The sequence below is a fragment of the Pelobates fuscus genome, chromosome 6 (assembly GCF_036172605.1).
Source record: "Pelobates fuscus isolate aPelFus1 chromosome 6, aPelFus1.pri, whole genome shotgun sequence".
NCBI lineage: Eukaryota > Metazoa > Chordata > Amphibia > Anura > Pelobatidae > Pelobates > Pelobates fuscus.
In genome coordinates, this window is record NC_086322.1 from 178910431 (window position 1) to 178921196 (window position 10766).

Sequence of the window (10766 nt, forward strand, 5' to 3'; positions counted from 1 at the left end):
ATAGAGGAGTATCCCTTAATGAAACGTCAGTAATTGGAGAAACCAATAAATCTCTGGATAGCCTTGAGACCCTTAGGTAAAGGCCAATCTAATATGGATTGGAGCTTCTCCGGATCATTTCAAACCCCTCTCCAGAAATCACGTAACCAAGAAAGGTAGTTTGGGATTGGTCAAAGCTGCATTTCTCTAATTTGCAGTACAAGCCATGCTGAAGAAGTTTGTGTAAAACCCTTCTGACTTGTCCGTGGTGAGTTTCAATATCCCTGGAATGTATAAGTATATCATCAAGGTATACAATCACACAGTCATCTTGAAACTCCCTAAGAACCTCATTAATAAGGTCCTGAAATACCGCCGGGGCATTGCAGAGACCAAAAGGCATTACAGTATACTCATAGTGCCCATATCGAGTATTGAATGCAGTTTTCCACTCGTCTCCGTCGTGAATTCTCACCAAATTATAAGCACCTCTAAGGTCTAACTTAGTGAAAATCTTAGAATTTTTTAATCGATCAAAAAGCTCGGTGATCAAGGGAATCGGATATACATTTCTAATGGTTATCTTGTTAAGACCTCGGTAGTCAATGCAGGGTCTTAAAGAACCATCCTTCTTTTTAACAAAAAAAAATCCAGCCCCAGCAGGAGAGGAGGATCTTCTAATGAAGCCCTTGTCTAGGTTTTCACGAATATACTCCTCTAGAACTAAGTTCTCATTCGTAGACAAAGGGTATACATGACCCCTGGGGGGCATAGTACCAGAAAGTAAATTAATTTTGCAATCAAAAGGCCTATGTGGCGGTAAGGTATCAGCCTTTCCTTTGTCAAATACTGCCTTTAAATCTTGATACAAGGACGGTATCTGTACTTTGGTAGAGTCGGTAGCATTATTAAGTGCGTTGACACTACAGAGAGGTGACACTTTCTTTAAACAATTCTCTTGACAATCCTGACCCCACGAAACTATTTCCCCTGATCTCCAATCTATAACGGGGTTATGTCTCTTAAGCCAGGAGTATCCCAGGACTATGGGAACAGAAGGAGATGAAATGAGTAGTAGGGATATTTCCTCCTTGTGTAGAATACCAGTAGTTAAGTTAAGAGGTGTGGTCTCCCGGAAGATCACAGGCTCAACTAAAGGTCTACCATCAATGGCCTCAACAGCCAAGGGTGTCTTCCTTAACTGGGATGGGATAGCGTGTTTGGTGAGAAACTTTTGGTCGATAAAACTCTCAGCAGCGCCGGAGTCTATCAATGCCATAGTCTCTAAGGTTCCCCTCTCCCAAGTTAAAGAGACCGGTAATAGGAGTCTATGTTCTTTGCAGTTATGAGTAGAGGACAAAATCGAAACACCCAAGGTCTATCCTCTAGAGAAACTTAGGTGCGAGCGTTTCCCGGACGACTGGGACAGCTCAAACGTACATGACCTCTGACTCCACAATACATACATAGTCCCTCCCTTCTCCTGTACTGTCTTTCCTCCTCTGACAGACGAGTAAGGCCTAACTGCATAGGTTCTGAAACCTGTGGAGTCTGGGTTTCAGAAATTTGAAATGATGGTGCTAGTCTAAAGGAAGATTTACCGGTTCTATCTCGAGTATTCTGCCTCTCCCTTAGACGTTCGTCAATACGAGAGATAAAGGAAATTAAGTCTTCCAGGTTCTCGGGAAGCTCTCTTGTCGCTACCTCATCAAGTATTACATCGGATAATCCATTTAAAAATACGTCTATATAAGCCTGTTCATTCCATTTTACCTCTGCCGCCAAAGACCTGAACTCTAGTGCGTAATCCACAAGTGTTTGGTTGTCTTGTCTAAGGCGCAACAGTAATCTGGCTGCATTGACCCTCCTGCCAGGGGGATCAAAAGTTCTTTTAAAAGCAGCTACAAAGGCATTATAGTTATAGACTAATGGATTATCATTCTCCCACAACGGATTAGCCCTTCTCAGAGCTTTCTCAATGAGTAAGGTAATAATAAATCCCACTTTTGCCCTATCAGTAGGGTAGGAGCGGGGCTGTAGCTCGAAATGGATACTGATCTGGTTCAAAAACCCCCGACACCTCTCAGGAGAACCAGCATAACGTACAGGTGGGGTAACTCGGGAAGAAGCACCTACATTAGCTACCTCTAGTCCTGGACCCACAGAAGAAGCAGACGTATTACGCATCTCCTCAGGTGGATTAATAGGACGTGATAGCAGCGCCTGTAGTGCTAGAGCCATCTGATCCATCCTATGATCCATGGCGTCAAACCTAGGATCAGGAGAACCAAGCTGACAATTTGTACCTGCAGGATCCATGGCCCTGTCGTAATGTCAGGATCGGGTCAGGGATCCAACACGCAGAGTACAAAGAGTAGCAGATACGTATACCGGTCCTTAGAATGGCCGGACTAACGTAAAACTACAATAGAATGGTCAGAGACAAGCCGAGGTCGAGGGAACGAGAAGACAGGTAAGCGAGAGACAAGCCGGGTCAAGGATAACAGAAAGACAGGAGAGTAAATACCAAAGCCGGGTCAGAACCAAAAGGCAAGAGAATATCAGAGCACTGTGTGACTAGGCAGACTAGAACCACGACAGGGCAATGAGTAAATGAGAGAACCACTGTTAAGTATCCTGGTTAGAGAGAGAGGACACGCCTCCGGCGAGTCCTGATTCGTCTCCAGAGATTTGAGTGACAGAACGTTCCGGGTTGGCGTCACGACGTCGACCTCCGGTCCTCCTGCTATAAAAGGAAGTGACTCCCTCGCGGCCGGCGTTTGCAAGACCGGGTGAACCGCGAGGGACCGAGGAGACATGCCGTCCAGACGGATAAACTTCTAAGTCTCTACCTCTCTCAGAGGTAGAGGCTTCAGGTACCCTGACAATACGAAACTTAAACCCCATAGCGTTTGAACTGTGTTTGTGGCATCTGAGCGCTGTTTGGATATGTTGAGCGCTCAGATCCAAGCCATCTGGGGATGGGTTGAATGTGGGGGTTCTGTTTAGTATAACAGGAGTTATGTATTTTTATGTCTTTTGGTGGTTGCTGGTAACATGTGCTTAATGGAGGCTGTGTTTGTCCCTGGATATAATTAAATCAGCTTCTCCATTGTCTCCAGGATAGAGGATTCTGTGGAACTAGTTTGAGCTGGAAAAACCATGCTTCCAGAAGGTCAAATGCACATTTGTACTAACTTTTGAACCCCTGGTCCAATTCATATGATTTTTGAGTATGTTAGTTCCCCGAATGGATTGATTGTGAATATGTATTTTTATGCAAATGTGATGTATATTTTGGGAGTTATGAATGTTGTGTAAAAACGGTATTTTCCCTACCTATGATAATTGTATTTTCCTGTGTGTACAGATAATTAGTTTACAGGTAGAGGGGAGGGCTATGTGTGGGATGTAACTATTGTGTGATTGGTTAATGTACGTTACTGTGTGTGTCCCTCCCCTTCATGGGAGCACCTAATAAAAAGGGCTGCAAGCTAGCAGCCAGAGAGTTCTATTTTTACCCTCAACTTGAGTCCTGTCCCTTATTGGAGGAATCGGCTACAAGGGATTGCTATGCTAGGCATATTCCCTTGCTATAATCACTGAGCTCTTGTAAGAGCTTGTTCCTGCTTCGTTCTGAAGGGAGATAGCTGCAGCCTGCGGTGGTTATGGTGTCTGGTGGAGTGCTTGGAGTCCTCTGGAAGCGCTGGGAGCATCTTTCAACGGAGGTACCCAGTCGGGGTGCCAGTGGATCCGTTACAATTATACAAATATATTCGGGGCCAATACAAACTATTATCTGGAAATCTATTCATAAACCACTTTACATAGGACACGAGGTAATGTGTTTAGACTGGAAGAAAGAAGATTTCGTCCAAGGCAAAGAAAAGTTTTTTTACTGTCAGAACAATAAGGAGGTGGAATTCTCTGCCTGAAGAAGTGGTTTTATCAAAGTCCATACAGATGTTCAAACAGCAACTAGATGCATACTTGCAAAAACAGAATATTCAAGGATATAATTTTTCAATGTAGGGTAATAGCTGCTTGATCCAAGAATTAATCTGACTGCCATTCTGGGGTCAAGAAGGAATTGTTTTCCTAGTTTGTTGCAAGTGCTTCAAACTGTTTTTTTTTTTTTTTGCCTTCTTTTGGATCAACAGCAAAAAACAAATGTGAGGAAGGCTGAACTCTTTTCAGCTATGTGACTATGGTACTATGTATTCCATAAAAAATAAACTGTAATCCAATGCAGAAGAGCCTTAGGGTGGATGTTTAATGTTATGGAAACCAATACAATTATAAATTATAAAATCTTATAAAAATAAAAATATTACTGTTAAAGTATAACATTCAGTATTATATTCAGGGGGACGGGGCCTGACAGCCGACTGAAGTGGTTGCATGGTGCTGAAGCTCCTGCAGGAAATGTATTTATAATGCTTTAAACTGGGCTTAACTACTCTCTTTTTGGCAGAAATTAGGCTTTTCTACATGAGATGCACTCTGCTTCCAATTTGTGACTCCTGCCTGCAGCTGACAGACACAGACTTTGCAGGACTTCACTGCGGCCTACTGCTGGAATCGAGGACGGGGAGGCGGCTGATCCTTGGCCTTGATTTGCATCCTGCTTGTCTCACGCCCTGTCCCCCCCCCCCCCCCCCCTTTAGACCCGTGGGGGATATCCCGGTCCCCACTGGTGTACTTACAAGGTCATACCTCCGAAATCTCCAGCTACTGAGTGAGATGAAAGGGTCGAAGCCTGGCAATCAAAAAGGCTGCCCCGCCGGGGCTTGCAGATACAGACATCTCCCTGCAGACGCGCACGCATGTGGACAAGTTCACCCTGGCATTTGATGTTATTAGTGAGCACTTTTGGGCAAAGTTCAAGGATCGGAGACCTACCTCTGCTCCTGCTGCCTTGGCCGCAGCCCCCCAGAGCCATCCTGTGCCCAGAAGCCGCAAGTCTCCACGCTCCCCACATCTCCCTTAGGGGACTAGGAGGAGGTGCGTGAAACCATTGCGGTTGCCAACCATCATCCGGCCGCTCTGACCTTCCTGCCTACCGCAACTCACATCACCTATGGCATGGCGAATCCCTTCACCCACAGTACAGCCAGCCTCATAGGGAGGCATATACTTCAAGCCACATGACCAGAGAAGTGGAGGTGCCGAAACATCGATCCCCAGTTATCAGAGTAAGACACATAACACAGGACTGGTTAGCTGTTTGGAGCATATGGGGGAGCCTCCTGGGAATAGCCGACAAAGACAACATATGGGACTCACCATCTCTTGGCATCGGCTGAGGGGTCCAAAAGACTTTCCAGAAGTCTAGCAGTTCTCTCACTGTTTTCATAAGTACCACGTTAGCTGCAGCCCTGATATTTAAGTTTTTTTATGCTTTGACTACATGGCTACAAAAATCCACTCTACCTATCCAGTGGAATATTCTTCTTGTTATCTCATATAGCTCTATTCTACACCTTCTCTTACTCTCTCCTAGTTCAATCTCACAGCATGGTGCTCCTACTGTCTTCCTAAGTTCACTCTTCATTACTTTAAAAATGTGCACAGTTAGGGGGGCGGGGCCTGACTGCCATGCTGGGCAGACGTGTTTCACATGGGCTCCAAGCTAATTTGCCCAAAATGAGGTTTTCTACCCAAATAAACAACGAAAAATCATACCAAGCTGGCAGATTACACTCTGCGGCAAAACTGAACGCCGGAGAAGGGCTATGTTCCCACAGACCCAGATTTAGAGATGCAGCATGAACTCACGGGACAGATAATAACTAAGGCAAAGCACCGCAAACAACGTGTCGGCTAAGATGTCTACAGGTTTTGGCACTAATATCTTACCCATCACTATCCTGTTTGCCCTCAGTTAGCTTTACTTTACACTGGGGACTCTTACTTAATGTTTGCCTACACTGTCTTGGGGATTCTGCTTGTCCTGTAACTCTTAAGCTTAAACAACAACTATAAGCGGAGCCAAGCAGCCAAGCAGCCCAGACGTGTTTGGAGAGAGCTCCCATGTCTGGGGACAGAATACCGGGAATTAAACCCACAAATTCTTACCCACAAGCCGCAGATCAAGAGATCCACAACCGTGAGGGGCTGCTGCAGACCGAACATATCGAGGCCTGGGGCCTACTCGCGACCAAGCCACGAGGAGACAGCTGCTCCACAGCACGAGAGCAGGGAACAAAATCCCAGTGAAAAGTCTCCCGCCTCCCCCCCCAGGACCAGTGGGGGTCGTCCTGGTCCACACACCAGAGCGGAGAACAGTCAACCAAGCGCTGCACTTGGGCATGCGGCGGACAAGAGAGAGCCATGAGGCCCAATCAAAATGGCCGACGGCATCATCACTCAAACATCGCAACAGACCCCAAGCGACTGGGAGGCAGCCTCTAATGCAAGGTTCGAAGCCATGTGGGAGCAGTTCTGGGCTAAGCTAGCACATAAGCACCGGCTGACTCAGCCACTAAATCTTGGGAAGAAACCCAGAACACCCACGGTACGACAACCAGCCAGGGCCGTACACCCTAAGCAGCCCACAACCGGGACAAGCATACAGGCTACAAACCAGCAACAAGCCATCGCACCTGAGGGGCATGCACCCATTACTGCCCATCGGAGCTCCGGCAAGCATAGAGGTCTCGGCAACACCCCCACGCGATGGAAAAGTGGGAGGGGAAGACCCCAACAAGCCCAGCGTATTGGCACCCGAAGGTGGACGGGTCTACGCGGCTCGCAATACCCACGAGACTACATACCGTAGCCCGCTCAACAAGACCGGGGACATGCATGCAGACAAGCCGGGAGTCCAGCTCAAGTGGCTGCTCGCAGCTGGGAATGTACAGCCGCAACACAGGAGACGGCTATTACACGGAATGCCTCTGAATGCTCCCAGACCTATGCCGAAAGCCTACCGACCTCTGGTATAGGGTGAATCAGGACACTTGCAACAAGCTAGCATACTGATGTTATGCCTACTGTCCCTGGTTATACATTAGGGGTTCAATTGTTCAATTCTGTCTTACTGTCCCCTTTCTCTCCTTACGTCCCCATAGAATAGTTATCACCAACAAAGTTATATTTGCTTTGTACCAGAGGATAGTTCCTACCTACCGGTGCACGCAACTACAATCACATACGTTCACTTACAAGACACTGTTTTGATTAGTCTAGCATACTCTAACGGCTGCCCTGCTGAAATATCAACGAGAGCCTAGCATGTTACTCTGTTTTTTCCAACACAAATATGTCTCCCTACCGATGTTATTACTCGTCTGCATAACTATGTGTACATATTTGTACAATTGTTTTTATACGTCTATCGAAACACTGGCAACAGCTGTTGTGGCATTGCTAGCTTATATGTAATATGTATTACCTGTGCACAAAAAAAAATAAAGAATTAAAAGAAAAAAGTATTCATTCTCCAATCCTATTCTCTTCAAACGGTTACTGACTAAGACATCTCAATCAAATGGTTATGGTAAAAGCATGGCCCGGGCGCCATCCCTTGATTGCATGTCAGACTGACACAAATGTAAGGTCCCCTGAGTGCCTGTAGCACAGCATTTTGTTATTGTTAAACCTGTTTTCTCAATCAATGAATGCAATGCAAAAAATTGACTTAATGTATATTGCTAAAGAGGAAATATAACATCCAATAGCAAAGCCTATTGGAACCTCAGTTTGTGTCAAACTGCTCTTTTGTCTTAAAAATATACCGTGAACACCTTAAATGTGACCCAACCATAAGGTAAAGTGAGACAAAGTATAAGTGACTGCTTTTCGATCATGTTTAGAATGTGCATTATCTCTAGAGGAAAAAAACAATAGTCTGAGCAGACATCACTACTACAGGTGGATAAACAAATTGCAGACGTCCCTTTAAATGATAAGTTCAACTTTTCAACAAATACCATCTGGCATTTCAACGAAAATGGATTAAAGAAGTAGTTGGTATATGAAGATCCCCAGCCAGATCCTACCTTTAAAGATGCTAGCATAGGCTAAACAATGCTCAGCTTTCTCTTTGCAAGGAAGTTAGTCTGTATTGCAATGCAGAAACTCAACCAGACGACTGCAGTAACTAGTGCACCACAACATTTAGGATGTAAGTAAACCAACTTCATGTGATTCTTAAAAATCTTTCAATTTTATAATCCGTACAAAAACTTGTTTAAACTATAAACAAAAATGAGGAATGAAAATTGGTATGGGTTTTTTTCCCACTTAGACAATGCTCATACTATTGTAAAGCTTTGAGTGCATTAGTGTGTCCATTGGTCATTTTGTATCGTGATGAATGTATTTTCATTTTCCAGAACAGTTCACACAATCTCGTTACCTCCCTTATTCAATTCCAGATCTTCCTGAATTCCCTCATCCTTTTTATTATTGTTGTGTGCTCTTCTATAAGCTTTGTCATTTATAAACATCAGTCTAAGCACAAAGTACAAAATGAACAGAGACATCAAAAATAAAACCATCTTCAAAAATATTCTTGCATAAAATATACATTACAATCTAGCAGGCAACGCACATAATTGTTTTTTTTGTTTTTTTTTTATAACTTTATTTATTTACCAAGAACAAATTACGGTAACAACTTGATTTATTAAATTTATGAATAAAAAAAAATTCAACATTTAATGTTGTAAAAATATATATTTACACCTATGTTTTTGCAATATCATCTGTAAACTGAGAATAAAGAAACTTTACACTTTAAAATGAAACAATTTTTTAAAATTTCTTAATTTTTGTTTCTTTCATATAAGCAAAAATGAAAATAAATACACCAATATATAATTTTCTTATTTATTATATTCTTTATGCTTTCCTTTTCTGTATGTTTTATCATTTGAAAATGTCTTACTATGGCCTCTTTGGTATGCTGCAATGTTAATCAAAAATATAAAAAAAAATATTTAAAAAAACAACGCATAAGTATTTTAGCAGACACATATGATATTACATTCAGTTCTGCTTCACAGCTGGTCAAGCAAAGGATGGGCAGTTACATCATCAGTTGATGCAGAAGTAAGTGATTTCTGACCTCTGAACGTCATTTTATCTTGCGTTTAACACATTTAGAAGCTAGTGTACAACCCCACTATTAATAGAATATGATATAAAAATAGTGGTTTATGTTATCATTGTCATGAGGGTATAATTAATTGACAGTTCTACTTAATTTTCATTGTTTAACATGCTTCTGTAGCTGAAACAGTACCCAAAGTACTAGAATACGCAGTACAGATATAGTAGAGCAGGGGTAGGCAACCTTCGGCACTCCAGATATTGTGGACTACATCTCCCTTCATGCTTTGCCAGGATTATGGCTGTAAAAGTATTATGGAAGATGTAGTTAACAACATCTGGAGTGTCGAAGATTGCCTACCGCTGCAGACAGACCTTAAACTACTAGAATGTAAATATATTGCTATGTGGTTCTGAGATAAAGACGGTGACATGGGATCTACCTTGAATTGTCAACTGTGCTGTAAATGCAGAAACAATCTGTACCCCCAGCTATAATAGGCTACTATAGCTCCCTTGGCATTTGTCATGTCATGTCTGAGGGCCCTGTCATTCAGCATTGTCAGGAACATGAAGGAGCAATGATAACAATCTGAGAAGGAGGAAACACTGACTGATCATCATACATATTGAACACCATGGATGATATTCTGCTCACGTACCTACGAGATCTGACTTTATGTTTCAATAACTATTATGTATCACTTTTATTGTTATTATTAAATGGTGGATGTCGGGATAGTTTAAAACACTGAGGGTGGATGTTGTGTACAGCATAAAATGAATTAGAAAATTAGGAAGGAAAGCAAGATGAGACCCCTGCAACGCACAGTCTAGGAAGCCACAATGGGAATAATTGTGTCATATTTGACCAAATAGAGAAACCTAATAGAGTTGATGATACCATGTTATCTAAATATTATTTGTGTCACACATTGAGTCCGTGTCTTCATAAAGATCAGAGATTATTTAAACTAAAAATTGTGAAAGTCGTTTTTTGTGAGTTCCTGGGACTGAGTGACCAGACATAGAACAACTCAGTAAGTTCTTTGACATAGAGACAGTGAATATATGTAAAATGTCACTCAACGTGTTTTTTACATGTGGATTGGGTGTACCCAATATATGTTCTTCTCTCTACATCACCATCAATATAAGCCATGAGGAAAAGTTACCTGTAGAATATGTATTATATAACCCTAACATCATGCAGTGGTATGACTGATTTACTGCATCATGGATGGAAACCTAGATCGGTGGGAATGAATGACTTACAGCACTTGAGTGACAGCATTCCTGAGTAATTGGCATAGTTAAATGACAGTATTAGTGTGTGACCTCACCTGACATTGATTGACAGTGTGATTGAGTGACAGGCCTGTAAAGGTATGAGAAGAGGACATAACATCTTTGCCTGACTATGTACAGAGATGTATTAATATTCGACAATATTAACGCGATATGTCATTCCACTGAGATAATCCTATTACTATCTTACACTGTCACATTAACTTATCTACTAAAGTCTATTTCACTTGTTATAGTACACAGAACCGAATGTATCAATAAGTAAATAGAACTATAGACTCTCTGTTGCCATTTTGTCCAATCAGAAACAGCAGCTATCAATCAAGAATAGCTGTGTGAGAAGCCTGCAGGATCAACTCATCATTATAGGTTATTATGCATGCAGACATGGAATAACATCTGCATACATAAATCATCATTTA